Raw genomic sequence first — 16,126 nt, forward strand, 5'->3', positions numbered from 1 at the left:
ATTCCACAGAAAGTTGTAAACTACCAATTATTACTTAGTGATCCTCTCCCAACTACATACTGTATTATACGATACAATTTTTGACGGTAGGAAACGATAAAGTAACATTTATAAAGTAAAGTATTTTTGTGCCCGTCTTTTATAAAACTCTACATGTTGTTCTAACGTATAAACATTTAAACAGAATGTTCTTTTTTAAAGAAAAATAATATTTGCAATAAAAATCATTTGTATGCTTATCAAATTATGCTGGAATGTAGGCTACTTCTTAGTGATTGAATAACGAATAACTATTTATGTTGTCTTGAGCATCTTATAGTTCTGTTTTACATAGCCCCTATAGGGGTTGTACTCTATTTCAGCCTCTATGGATGATTATATCTGCACGAAATATCCATTTTTTTCTGTTAAGAGTATAGACAGGAGTGTGACAAATTTCATCTTTTACGAACATTGGAGAGGAAAAACAAAAATATTGTTCTGTCAGGGATTGTAACCTCATTTCAACCCCTATGGAGGGTAATCTTTTTTGATAAATACTGTAGTTTTTATCTAAATCATGAGACATATGTGTGCAAAATTTTAACTTCCTGGGATGTTGGATATCGGACAGTTAGTAACGGGTGGTTGAGGGCTTTGAATTTCATATATACATATAAACTGTAGTACTGTTCAAATTATTACACAATGTGATGATAAATAATTCACTTATGCCTAAGGCATGTCGTATATTTAACACCGCATTAAACGTACTTATTAAGGATGATATATTTTCAATTTTAATCCTCATTAATCAAATCTTTATACTATTTTAATTATTTTATATTATTATCGTTTGATAATGTATATATTTACAATTAAGATGAGCTTGAATATCCTATATGCAAATTTACATAAATGAACTCACTATTTTCCACTTTTATTTATACACGGATTTGTGTATACCATCAGCGTAACAATTGCAGCACACTTGGCAAGTCTTCGGAGCTTTTAAATAGCATTAAGTGTGAGATCATCTTTCAAGCACATTCCCCGGATTTCCACATCATTTAGTGGTGACTGACTAATCTCACCACAAGATCCGTATTGATGAAGGTCCATCAACGAGTTGTCATGACATAGACTGTTGTATTGGCACAAAATATACACAGTATGCTAAACAAAGATGTAATCTTCATCTGTAGGCTTGAGGTGATGCATATATGATGTGTTTGGAGGGTTAATATTTTAAGATGAGAGAATCAGAGACTGCTCAATTGGTTATTCCACAATGAATTGTAGGTATTATGGTAGTGTCTGGAATATCGTTAAGTAGACCAAGAGAAATGGCTGAATAAAATGGTGTGCAATTTTTACAATAATTAAATAAAAGATGATTGAAGGAGTGACGTGATTTTTTTATTTGTAGTGAAAAGTAATTTCATTGAGTAAACATGTATTATAAAAAATAAAACCGCCATTATTCTCAAATTTAAACGTCTATACTAATACGTAAAGCAATCGAAAACTAAAAAAATTGTCTTCAAGGAATTTAATTATCTTAATGATAAACCACACAGACGTTAAAAGCATTACCAGATAAAATAGATTTGACCGTATAAAGAACGTTTGGTCACCATTAAAATACACTGTTTTAGTAAAACTTAATTAGCTTGATCCCGTGGTATTACAAATTGACATTATATAAATAAAAACATTTGACTTTTAGAACGTAAATTGTTGTATTTTATACATATAGTTAGATAAATAGCTAAAAGACTAATTTATTTATTGTGTAAAACCCTTGAGTAAATGTTAATTATTCTTAAATTACTACTGCAATATTAAAAAATGTTTAATTTTTAAGATAATTTAATTTCTCACTTTAATATCTGTGACGATTGATTTGAGCATTGTATTAATTATTAATACATGATTTTGGAAGAGAAAACTCTTTAGCTTATTTCGCAATATGAGAGTGCCAGAAGATCTTTAACCAATTATTCTAGATTCATTCTATAAACCAGTCTTAGACGTTAATTTCCTTTTGATTCTGAATTAATATGCATATCCTTGAGACACGAGGGGAAATCTAGGAAATTTGTATAAATTATCACTTGACAGTTTTAAATGACTTATGATGACATATTAATAACTAATCCCTAGACGTGTTCAAGTTATCGATTCAAGCAACAATGCCAAAAGCTAAATTAGCTGAGTGTTAGCGAAGCGCAACATTTCCCGTCTATCTGTATGCTTCTTCGTTATCTTGGTAACAGATTTAGATATATTATCAAACTCTATGTTCCCTATATAGATATGAAGCTTCGCGTAAAAATTCTAATCTCTCTCTCTCTCATATATATATATATATATATATATATATATATATATATATATAACTAGTTAAATTACGTAACTAATCTTTTAATTGGATATCAGATAAAGGCTAACAGCTATCAAAATTCCATAGGTTACCCCATCTGCAGGTTGAGTACGGCATAAGATTGAGGCTCATAATCATGGTCCTAAAACATGACAACATAATATTGTCCCCGTAAAACTGTCAAAAAATATTAACTCGATATTTTAGAATTATACTTTTCATTCTTTAAAGGATATATGTGTGCCATTCAGTAAAGCTTTCAGATTCATACTGTTCTTCCTTACATGTCTTTAACTTAGTATTTAGTTTAAAAAAATCTCATATAAATAATGCGGAGAACGACTTTTGGACCGCTTATTATAGAAGTGGGTAAATTACCAAACTGTGAATTTAGAAATTTTCTAAAAGCTAAAGAAATGTTGAAATATAAAGATTCTACTGCTCTACCAGTGAGTGAGTGAGCTTATCAAGGTAAAAAAAAACACTGTACACTCAAAAAAAATATAAGGATGTTAGGATAACCATTTGATGAATAAACATAAAGCTAAAAAACTGTAATTGTTTTTTGATTCTATCTTGTTTGTTATTTTGTTACTGATATGATCTCAACCAACATGCAAACGAATATAATTAATATTAGTTAAGCAATCCTAAGTCAGACTTTCCAAATACTGGAGAATAGGAGAACTTTCACGATTTGCATTGGAGGAGGAATACGGGGAACCGGTTCGGCAGTTCAATGTCCAGGAGCATCATTTGTGCCCAATTGTCGGGCAAAGAGCGTATTACTAGTGTTGTAACGATTGCCTCACTGACGCACCTTACCTCGTATTCTTCAGCTAACTCACTGCTTTGGGCGTTGGATTCGGGTGCTTAGAGCCATTCTAACGGCTTATTACCATAACTTCTGATAAGCGAGTAAGCGAGTTTCTACTTTGTTCTATCCACTTGTTTATTGTAATAGTGATCCGAGATTTTGAGAAATCAAAAGGAGGTATAAACTACCGGCTATGTCATCTTCCAAGAGCATAATATCATCTAAGATATTCCGATGGTCCTTGATAGGCTTGGGGGAATGTTGAATATGGTTAATGTTGAAGGGAGTGTTCAGATTTAGAAGAGATTGTGTTTTACCTCCGTACAGCTCTGAATAATTGACGACACCACCTACCAGGTTATAAGGGGCCATTATTAACTTAATATTGATTGAAGACCTGTGATTTATAACCCTTAGGTTTTATATTAAGAAATTCGCGTGTGAATTATTAAAAAAGTAACTTTCGGTGTTCACTACTATCATAATAAAAACCACCATTACTACAATTTATTATTAAAAAATTTTTGTGTACTCTAAGTTTGATGTTAAACCATACATGTTGAGAGTGTAGAGAAAATGAGTTTAAATTTGAATTATAATAAATTAAAATGTATGTATGTATTACGTAAATTTTGAATGATTTAAATTCTCAATCGTTTTTTCCTTTATTTTTTTAATTATGCTTTATATATAAAAAGCAAATCTCTCACTCATTCAAAATCATGACTTATTCTCCAACTTTCCCGATATCTCAAAAGTTTAAATCTGATACACGTATTCCTCGTAACTTGAGTAGAACAATAGAACATTTTCATGTAGATCAAACTACCATAGTGGTTTAAATGGGATTGCAACCAGTAAAAGAAACCTTATTCTGATTTTGAAACTATTAGAATGCTGCTTTTAAAACTTTCCGAAGTCTTGAAAAGATTAAATTTGACTCACAAGATCCTCAAGATCTGAATAGAGAAAAGAGTCATTTTCATATACAGCAACCATTACAGATATTGAGATGTAGTTGCAACCCTTAGAACTATATTTTCTCAACTTCCCAATGTCCTAAAGAGATTACACTTTACAAAACTGTGCCTCATGGCTTACGTAGAAAATCGAGATAAAATTCATAAAATTTATTATAATTCCATCAGAAGAACTGTATAGTATTTGGTTTTCAGCTCCCCGATGTTGTAGAACGATGAAATTTGACTCACACGTATCTTATGATCTTACCAGCAAAATAAAACAATTTTCATGTAGATAAAGCAAAATTTAAATGGGTTTGAAATCTCTAAAATATATTTTTGTTTTTAAACATCCAGCTGGCCTAGAAAGGCGAACTTTGTGTATTAAGCTCTCGACATACCCAGCACTCAAAATTCCTTAAACAGGCAGTAGATTATAATGGAAGGATGTATTCGATTTGTGGTTAAAATTGATTTTTCAAACCAACCTAATATTTATTTGTATTAATCCAGGAAATAATGCAAACGCTACTAAGTTACCAGAAGTACGTTACAATGACCGTATGTGTAAATAGTCACACCTAAAACCCCCCTCATCTGACTCGTCTATTTATGCATGTCTAGAATAAAATGAAAAATAATGATTGAAAACTATGGTAATAATGAGTTTAGTGCTAAGTAAAGTAATTCTCTACTTAAATGTGGGTAAATTTATTATTATAAATAATGTCACTAAATAAATTCAATATCTTCAATGCAAATAACTGATTTTAAAACTTTAAATTGCGGCAATTCTCTTGAAATTTTCAATTGTGTTCTCAGTAGTACATAGAATCTTCAGATTCCAACAGGGCCGCTTCTTTATCACCGCTTATCCACGGATATAACCGCTTCATGTACAACCAGAATGACAGCCTTTTACATATAATTTTATCATAATGAACACTTTATTTTACATTCCATATTATTCTTTTATCAATAAAGAATATTTTACTATCGTTATTACTATGCATTGTTACAAAACTCAAACAGGTTTTTCATAGCGCTTTTAAAATAAAGAATAAATTATTAAAATTCTAATAATAAAAGTCAAATTTTATGAGATAAATACATTATTAAAGGTTTTATTGAGAGTAAATCTTTAATTTTCTGATGAAAAAACGAATCGATTTAAGTTTATTTTGACTAAATTATATCCGCAGATTGCCAGCATTTCTCGTACCGTATGATAGCATATATTTTATTTTTAAACTACAGGCATTCCAAATTAAAGAATGAGCCAAATTTTTTCTCGTGGATTGTATGTTTGTTTGTAAACTCTGGTGACCTTAAGTTAGTGTTTTTATTGCATATATTTGTACATCCACCCCAAAATGATATATGTATAACAACTGTAATTAATTTGGTGGAGGATGAAACATTGTCTAATAACATAGGTTCAGTTGAAGTAGGCCAACCTACATCTACCGTGGAAAATAACAGAGTAGGAAGCGCCAGACCACGTGTCGCGTAATAGACTTCGCAGAACTTACGTGCAAAGGTCGTGTGTTTCTCGAGCTGTCCTGTGGTATATCTAAAAGTATTTTCGGTATCAGGTAGACATAATGAAAATATTTGAAACGGTCCTGTGTTCTGGCTTCAATGACACTCAGCCATATCCCATGGAAGGGCATAGAACATGTTGGTCACAATCTTTGTGTATTTAGAAATAGTCTCACGCACAGTTTGAAGCCTAGTAATCAAATCGTTTCGAGATGTCCTGCGGAGAGTAATGCCAAGGTACCGTTCAGCCGAATCCCACAAAGAGATACACAATATCATAAAGCACCAAAGTCCATATATCGCTTCGTTTTTGAGATACCATACGAATAGTTAAGCTTTGTTACTTATCAGCCGAATCACGTGAAAAGGGCAGGCACCATTATCAAACTCTATGTTCCCTATATAGATATGAAGCTTCGCGTAAAAATTCTAATCTCTCTCTAGTTAGTTTCTAAAAGCTCTCAACTCCCACCTCTGATTACTTTCGACTCTGGAACATTGTGGTATCTGGAAAATATCAGGTTATATTAGTTCTCGGAATGTTAGCGCTCCCAAGCTTTATTTATATGGAATGTTAATGCTAGTAGTTCACTCGTGTGAAAATTTCAGGAAATTTGAATTTACTTGTATTTTGGAAGTCCTGTCCTCTGGTACTTTTGTCGCTTATCTAAGATATTTTCTATGAAAAGTACCAAATATGGGAAATTAACAATCTCTATAAAGCAAAAGCATCTGGAATCTTCAATCCCTAGAAGCTTTCTGCCTATGACCACTCTAGAATTAAGGGATTTCTCTGTTATAAGTAATTCAGATCTGAAAACTTGCGGCTCCTAGAAACTCATAGGCTCTAGAAAATTGTGACGAGGGTTTTTAATTATCTAAAGGGTTTAAATTTATGAGATATTATGTCATCTGAAAGCTTCCAGCTTTAAAATGTTCCCCGGCTTTTGAGGAATCCTGTACTTTGGACCTACTAGGGTATGTATAGAGGCTGTCCGCATATAAAAACTACCATATCTCTGAGGAATTAACCTCCTTGACTCCTTCGATGTCTGAGATACTCATGACGTCTTTAAAATCTCTAATGAAAACTGTAAACCCTATAGGATACTCAATCTTTAAATTGAACATTACATTTTACAATTAACATTAATTTAAATTAATATTAATATTAAATGAATTAAAGTATTCAAGTGTTAATGAGATTTAAAACAGAGTTGAGTAGAAAAGCATCTTGATCCCGTAACACCACTCATTTGGCCTGAAAACCCACTATTTAATAAAAATTTATTCTGGACAGAATTTTCTTAGTACTGCATTCTTAAGAACTATATCAATGAATAGGAATACTGTAGAATACATCTTCACACCAAGATCTCCTTCCACACATAGTAGTGGTAATATGAGTACATAGTGTACCTAGCAATCTCATAGTGTACCCGACAATGATTATCACTATCTCTAGTTTATTAGCTTGACATTAACTGCCCATTGTTCTATTTCACTCTAGGTACAACGTAAGGTTTTGGTCGTTGTTATATATGACATATAACCATCATACCAACTTCAAATTACTGCACTAAACCACCTAGGACGTTGTAAATCACGTTTAAGATGTATTTAAAATATTATGACTTATACGCTACATTCAAAGTCAAATTAGCCACTGATATATACGTTTTATCGTTAATGATGAGTTGCCAGAATATTTAATTACCACCTTGGCACGCCAACATACTCCTGTGCGTATTTTAAGAAAGATTGAATGTTGAAAGCGATATGGAAAGTGTGACGAAATTTAAACCTTGTTAAGAATATATATTTCTTGATAGCTACAGTTATTGCTGGAGCAACTCGTGCCTAAATAATCCGACGGTGACTACTATTAGCAGCAGTTACTGAAGTTTCACAACATCAGGGAACAGTTGATGGTCAGCAATGATAAGGCAACACCGCCTCATATGTAATCCGACTATTTTAATGCAGGCTGCGCTAATATTAGTTTGCCACTCCTAGATTGCCACGTAAAATTCGGATGTCTATATTTTCATGCAGGTTTAGGATAAAATTTGTCTGTTTTCGTTTTTGTTTGAATATTTCAATTTCATTCAAGTTTTATTATGGGATGAAGAGGTAGGGACTTAAAGAAACAATTTATTACTAATTACTAATTTAAAAGGGATTTTTAAAATTAATAATTCTAAGTTATGATGTAAGAGTAACCCCATTAATCTCACTATATTTAGAATTTGAAAATGTCATTAGTAGTTTTCATTGTATCATGCACATGTTATGAAATATTGGATGTATTTCAGTGATGCAAGGAAAGTGATGAATGCTATTTTATGCTATGAATTCCTATTTGAACTTTCCTGTCTCAGTGTTCCAGAAGGATAATGAACTATTGTTCGCCCTCGCTCTGCAGAAATACGACACTGCTCCTCGGCGAGAGTAGGAAGACAATTTGCTTTCGGTCGTAAACTACAGGAATGGCACATTTGCTTTGGATGTTATGAGATTGATTCCACCATGATGGACGAAATTAATATTGTTAGGGTAGCAGAACATTTTAGAGAGTAATGTAGTATAATAGTGTTTTTGAGTTTTTTAGTGACATGAAAATTTTATTGCTTTCTCAATTGTATGGTGTCTCTCTGTTTGTTGTACCCAGCAGTTTGAAACTGAAAAATAGTGCTGGTGGTTAATAGTTTATTGGTGGTTAATAGAGTAAAGGAAACTGTTTAATAGTGGTGAAATCGATGTTTAGTTAGCAATTCTTCTTGTTATAAACTATTACACAAAATACTGGAAAATCGTGATTTACACTATATATCAGATCGAGTTACTCAGATTGATAGTACAAGTTGAAGAAACATGGGATTGAGGTAGACAAAATATTGGTAAAAGATATATATTGATTGTTAAACTCTAAATAGGAAAACTGTGCTCAAATTGCACACCAAGAGCAAGAAATTAGAACTTGGAATTTAAAGAAGATAAACGGGAAAACACAAATAGAATAATTTACGAATTTATTAGTAACATTTAGTTTAACTTTATTACTGTTAATTTATTGGTGGTTAATAGAGTAAAGGAAACAGTTCAATAGTGGTGAAATCGGTGTTTAGTTAGCAATTCTTCTTGTTATAAAATTTTTGATCACAGCCTTTAAGCGTCTTTACTAAAAGCAAGAAAAATATAAAGTCATTTTTTATTATTCCATGATAAAGTCTACAGTACAAAAAATACATTTCCGTAAGAGTCAACTACAGAGTTGTACAGTAAAACAATCTTAAGTTTTTCCCCATAAGAACAACGTTAAACCTCATGAACCTTTCACCTTTTTTCAGTGTAACGTTATGGAAAACATCGTTTTAGTTATATAAAAAAGACGAAATTGCATACTCTTTTACTATTTCAACCATGAAGAAAAAGTAAGTTTGAGATTTTTTCTCTAGTAACCAATGAAATATTCGAAAATTAAAAAATGCGTTTGGATGTGTATTGACTATGACTTTAAAATGAGACACCCACCATTATTCTACGACTAAAAATAAGATAGGAAAAGGGCATGAAGTTTAACATTGTTTTAATATAGCTACAATTAAGCTGGCCACTAGTTCAGCTTGTATCTAGGGTTAAATTGTGACTGAAATTTACCTTTCCTTAAAACATATACAATTTAAAAAATTGTATTGTACTTTAAAGATAAGCACTATGTAACCGATTTTATTTTGCCTGGTATTCTATTGAAAATGCTAATTTTAATTCTTTTAATCCAAAGAAATGGCTGTAACGATGAAATTTTAAAATTAACCTGACCAAATACCGATTCTCCTAATTTGTTTTATAAGGGTTTAGTATGCAAATTGACTAAAATAGAATTCATCTTATACTAATGGATGTCTTATCGTACATAGTGATATATATTTTGAGTTGAAAATACTACCGTAGAGCACCTAGGATTACCTGCGGTACATTTGTTAAGGAAGCACTACATAGCATCGTAATGTTGACGTAAAATATTGAAACATCACACATGAATGAGTGTACTTTTAGTATAACATCATCAATTCACAAAATTTTAGATTTTACTAATCTAAATATTTAAAATACGAATTTTTATTTGTTAAAATGAATCACCTTATTGGTTTTGGCTCTTTTTGTTCCCTGAAACTAAAGGGAGAGGAATTGTATGTCATATACAAATCCAATGTGTACAATGAATATTCTGAAGGACGGGGGGTAAATACTGGAGGACGGACTTGGAGTAAAATGTGGTAAACAAGCCATGTAAAAGCTCATTTCAGATATTCAATCTAATTTGTCCTAATCTCGCACAAAACGCTGTAATTTGATGCGGACTACAGACGAGGTGCTACAGCCGATCGTATATCACAGAGCGGTATACTAAAAACACCACATTGAAACCTTGAGCCCTCACGTAAACAACAATTCCGTCGCAACTTTCGCCTGTAAACCACGCGGAATAGGGCCGATGAAATTTTTAAATGGTCACGAATGCTCTTTAACGTCTCCAGAAATCATAGAGTTAAACAGTAACGGCTGCGCGAACAGGAGTTATAGTGGTGTTTCCATAACGGTTTGAGTAACGACCCCAGTAACTTTAGAAGATACAGCATTAGTCAGCGTTAGATGGGTATTATACTCGGGGCCTATAAATAAACCAAATTAAATTATAATAGTATAGTGTCGGATCGGCATGTATCAGTATAACCTATAGCGGGCTCGATAGATCGGAGTTAGGCCGAGCGCGTCGGCTTAGCTGGTTGTGGTACAAATAAGATTATTCGGCCCACCGATCTTGTGAATAAATCAGCTCCTAATTCAATGGTCTAGAGCAGTAATCTTCTCTACCTGCTAGACTAGATTACTTTTAACGTGTTACTCAAAAGAACCGTTTAGTGTTACCTACTCGACTACAAGTAACAGATAACATGGGATGGACATACTTACGTAATATATCTTTATGAGATTTTATTTTCCGAAACCATTACTCTCAAGTCATATTTTCCGTAGTATGTATGGCCTTGGAGGTAACTATTTAAATTATTCTTTCGTTTCCATAGTTTCCTAAATCCCAGTAAACACTGAAAACGCTCAGACTAGAAGAAAGTATATTCATATGAGTATTACTAATCAAAGTTATTGACTTTTATATTTTTCATCGATAACTCAAAACTAAACGTTGACATGAGGGTAAACATTAAGTAACGTTAAACTATCATTAAATTACACTTCACCAAATGTTTTAAAATCTAGGAAAAGAGCAATTTTAAACAGGTTGCAATATTTTTACTAACAACAAGCTTCTAGGTTAAATAGCTAAATACAGCTCCAAATTTTAAAATGACACGATAATTAATGTAACTTTATACCCCAAAAATAATAACAAACTACTCATATTCTAAATACATAATGTACTTATTTAAATTTTAAAATATAATCCTTTAATCCAAATATGTAACTTTAGGTCTTAACTAAAGTCGTATGAAAGGACAAACGGTACTTGGCCAGTTGTAAATAAGAAGAAAATATCAAGAACTGAAAACGTAATAGTTATATTTTTGTAACATTAGGAACTTGAACAATACCGTAATCTGTTCAAATCACCATTTGTTAGCATGAAAATTCGTGAAAAAACTAAAAAATGTTCTAAGGAATATGTAAACAAATATGTTCTAAGGGCAATGCAACAAAAGAACGTAGCTTAGTTGTGATAAACATACAGTTGCAATCATTAACTTGATAGACAGTCTACTACTTATTAACAGATAGACAGACATCTTTCATATTTTTCAAACTCACACATTAGCAGAGAAAACACTGGAGATTAGCATGTCAATTATGTCGTTACGAAGTAAAGTGTGGCTAATTAGGTGACGGGAAACGGCGTCTGCGAGGCTGGAGAGGGAATAATGACAAGCAGGATCCCGGCTTGACTTGATTTATTGGATCACGCAACGGTGCAGTCCGAAGTGGTAATCGGCGGAACTCGGAGTGGAAGAAGGAAGGCATCACCTGGAGAGCGGGCGTCGCCGCTTGTTGGTTTACTAAATCACTGAGCCGTCTAATTGTGATTGGTAATCATAGACTGGGTCTCCGTCTATTGACGACCTACACTAGGCGAGAGATTTATAGGGATTACATGCTGAGCAGTTGGCAGGACTTGTACATGGATGTGCACTTTATTCGAGCCGTAGCAGATAGAGATCGGCTGCCCGGTGTAATTGGTCTACAACTGGAAATTGCTGACGGCAGCGGGCGGGATTTAGAGTCTAGGTGAACTCGGTCATGAATGTGTCAAGAAGACTTGTGGCCACTTTTAATAATAGCTGAATTTGAGGTCTTCTATGATTTAAATTTATGAGAGGTAAAGTAGTAGTCTACCACTTTGGTACACGTCAGAAGTAAACTCTATAACTCCCTAGTTGTTCCTCGTAAACATTGTAAAATATTAAAATATTTTTAAATTTCCATGTCCCAAAACCAAGGCTGCAAATTTGGTTTTTAATAAATAAGGTATAATTATAGATTTAAGGGTTACCGATAAGCGAGCTATAAAACATAATTTAGAATAGACTAAAAAGGTATTTTTTGGACATTATTATGAAAAAATATTTGCAAACTGAACTCTTCTGAAATTTTCCATTATTAAAATTGTATGATACTAGACGTTGCTTTAGAATACTAGAGCGTGATAGCTACTTAATTTACTGGGAATCTGTGGAGTGTGCCTATATCTATATAGATATGTTTCTCCCCAAAACATGATAAGTAACCCATAACCTTCGTCTTCTTTGAAATGAAAGTGGATCTGGTCAAAATGGCCATCGACTTCGGTTACAAAATAACAAAACGACTATTACCGGATATTATGATTTTATTTTTCTATTTAGATGATGAAGAAAGTGTTTGTGTCAATCTTCTATGGGAAGTTATAAAAACAAAAAATATAGTTCTTCTAGAGTTTGTTTTTTTATTAACTTTAGTTTGATTTTCTATAACTTATGAGGGACGTGTGCGTTTAATCTCAACTCTCTAGAACATTGGAAAGTTGAACAAAGAAAAATATAGTCATTCCCTGTAGTGATAGATCTCATGAGAATTAATTTAAATGTCTGTTGAGGGCATAAAGCGCATGTTTCTCCAATTTAATCTTTCTAGGACGTTGATAAGTTGAAAAACGAAATGTGGAATCGATTGAAAACCCTTTTAAACCCCTTATGGACGCTTGATTTTTATTAAAATACTTTGGTTTTTTCTATTTGTCATAAAGCATATGTGTGCCAAATTTCAACCTTCTGGGATATCGGGAAGTTGGAGAATTAGTGATGGGAGAATGAGTGAGTGAGGGGTTTGCATTTTATACGTATAGATTTAGTTGGATATGAAAGAATAAAAAGATGATATAGCTCGACATTTTAATCAGTAGTGTTAAATGAAAAATGGAAAAAACTGGTTATCACAGTTAAAAAGCGAACAAGTTCAATTATTTGTCTTGTTAGTTGATAAAACATTCTTATTGACAGGGATATAATTGATTGTAGTTATAGATAACTAGGTACAGAAAGGAAATGTTTAATGCCACATGCTTTATAAACCTATGCTCTGTGCTAATAAAATGCTGTTATTACAGATAAATTGGTACTTTAAGCGTGAGAAGTGAGACAATCAGCGAAGGTCTGCAGGACCGAGACGTGGGCAGAAACGCTTGTAAACATCAATTAATGAGCGGCGCAATATAAGCACGCGCGTGTCCGATATAAATAAACGTTACCCGTAACTTAGACCTAATTTTACATTCATATATATGTTAATGTATAATTATTAGAATGTTTTACCAGATTAATAACTCAGGCTGGGTGCTGTTCGCGGGTTACTTGAAATTCTGTGCGCGGTCACCTTCACGACCTTTTTGCCCAAATATCCCAATAAAGTACCGCGGCAAGGTTACGAAAGCTCCGCAGTTTGAACGTCCTCACATGCTCTCCGGCAATAAATAACCGGACCTCGCTAAACGGAAAGATGAACGCTGGGTTTTACGGAGCTCGGCTAGCGCTGCTTTGGTGCTACTAATTTAAGATACAGTGAATACCTTCCGTAAAAACCTTACGTTTACAAAACGGAATTAAATTGGTAGTAGAGATTTTAAATCATTCTAAAATAACACTGTCTCCACGAAAATATATTCGTAGTTAATGAGCGCGTATAACAGACTAACAAATTTCGTAATACGTAATTTCGTAATCTCGTTTGTTAAAATGTCAGATTAATCTAAACTATATTTTTTACTCTGAATATTGAAAATACTTTCAGCCATAGTATATTGGATTTAGTTTTGAGTGTTGTCATACAGTTATACTAGAAGTTATTCCTTACTTGGACTTCGTCCTACTTCCAATAAGCTGCCCGATAGCTTATCAATATGCCCATCAAAGCGTCACAAGAGGTTGAACAATTCACGTTTAATCTAAGTATAAGACTCTTCCTAGTAATTATATGAGCCGAAAAAGGATCATAGTGAGTTAATTATTGTTTTGTATTAAAGAATAAAATCTGTAACGAATTAAAGGACTCATTAATTCATATTTGAATAGCACTAAATTTGTGTGGGGTAAAATTTGTAATGGGAGATGGTGATAAACCTTAAGTCCTTTTTGGGATCAAAAAATTTAATTTTGTGGCTTTCAGAAAAAATGAATTTAAATTATATTTTGCTTTGTGTTTTTATATTTAAGTATCGGATCTGAATAAATAAATATGTTCAATACGTATAAGCTAGGAACACTTTAAATATTTATCACACTAAAAAGATGTTGTTACAGCAATTATTACGTTGTCGCTTCAAATAATTTGTAGATTCTTTATTGAACGGCTTCCAGTGGTAATTATTAAATAGAAAAAGTAACAATCTATTAAACAGTGGTAGGCTTGTTTGTTTACACGAGTTTTTCATAGAGTTTGTGGGATTCCGTAGCAAAAATATCCTTTTGGTAAATTTTCTTTCTATATTTGTTAACTGTTCACACTAATACAAATCACCTCTCAACTTCACTTCCATCGGCTATTTTGTAACTGTTTTGGATTCCTCTACGAAGGATTTTGATTCTCAGAAATATTTTAAATTCTTTATTTGACTTTGAATGCCGACTGATCGTGTTTTTTTTTTAATAATATCGCGCCGAATTGTTTATCTTTACAGATGTATAAAGAATGAGAATAACAAATTTGTGTTTAGTGATAACAGTCTTATCATCTGCGAACACAAACACATTTCTCTCTGGTACCACTTTTGTGATCTTATTAATCTCATTGTTTATTTTATTTGATTGTAGGCTATTAATTTTTGGTTTTGACTAATATTCAGCCTCTATAGCCTAGTATCGTTGCGTGATAAAATATAATGTAACTCAAGTGAGGACAGTGATTTTATTTATTTATATTTTACGAAGTTCTGAAGGATTTTGGGTAATAATTTCCAACAATAGAATAAAACTCCTAGTTTAAGTCTGCAAGTATTGTCATTATAGTTTTGACATTATCAACAGTGCTAATGCTTATGATATAACTAGAACCAATATTGCTAACAGAATTGGCTGATACAATTTTGAAAGCAGTCTTTTGGGGTCCTGAAATCAGTCGATGTAGTCCTATAATTTGTTTAACAGAAGTAATCATATACTAGGTCATATGTTTCAGTTCAGTTCAAATCAACTCAAAGATTTGTTATATATAAAATGTTTAATATTAATACATTCTTTCAATATCAATCAAACGTAAATACACGCATGACAGATGAATACAAAACTTATTACCTGGGCCTTTTTGTATATAACAGAGTACCATAAGGTTTACATCGTTGTAAGTATCTATTTATAAACTGCAAAAGAGACTTTTGTAAATAAACTAATAGAATAATGTATTATTCACTTATATAATACATATGAAACTGTTTTTACTCATTTTAAACTACAACAGTGTATAAATAACTGACAGCAGCAAAATAAATTTGAGATTTTAATATACCTACTATCATGGTTAAGCAAGATTTACCAGGTAAGAAAGAGGTTTAGAGAAATTGCGATTGGCTCTCATTTCAGGATTTGCACATGTATGAACACTTCTAGTTTGAACTAATGTATTTTTGACTCAAAATTTAAATTTTATATTATTTTCCTGCAAATATATGCTACATAAAATGTTAAATGTAATACACTTTAATATAACTTTTAAGTCTATTACTAAATAAAGTGCTAAGGTCTGCCATTGGTATGATATCCTAGAATAAAAAGAGGTAAGGTAATGGAAGTTTTTTATTACTAAGTGTTAAATGTTGTCAAATGCATGATCGGTTAAATAAATATAACTTAAACTGGAAGGAATTGAAAAATTAATTATTAACTAGATCAAAACACA

Source organism: Homalodisca vitripennis, chromosome 2 (assembly GCF_021130785.1).
Source record: "Homalodisca vitripennis isolate AUS2020 chromosome 2, UT_GWSS_2.1, whole genome shotgun sequence".
NCBI lineage: Eukaryota > Metazoa > Arthropoda > Insecta > Hemiptera > Cicadellidae > Homalodisca > Homalodisca vitripennis.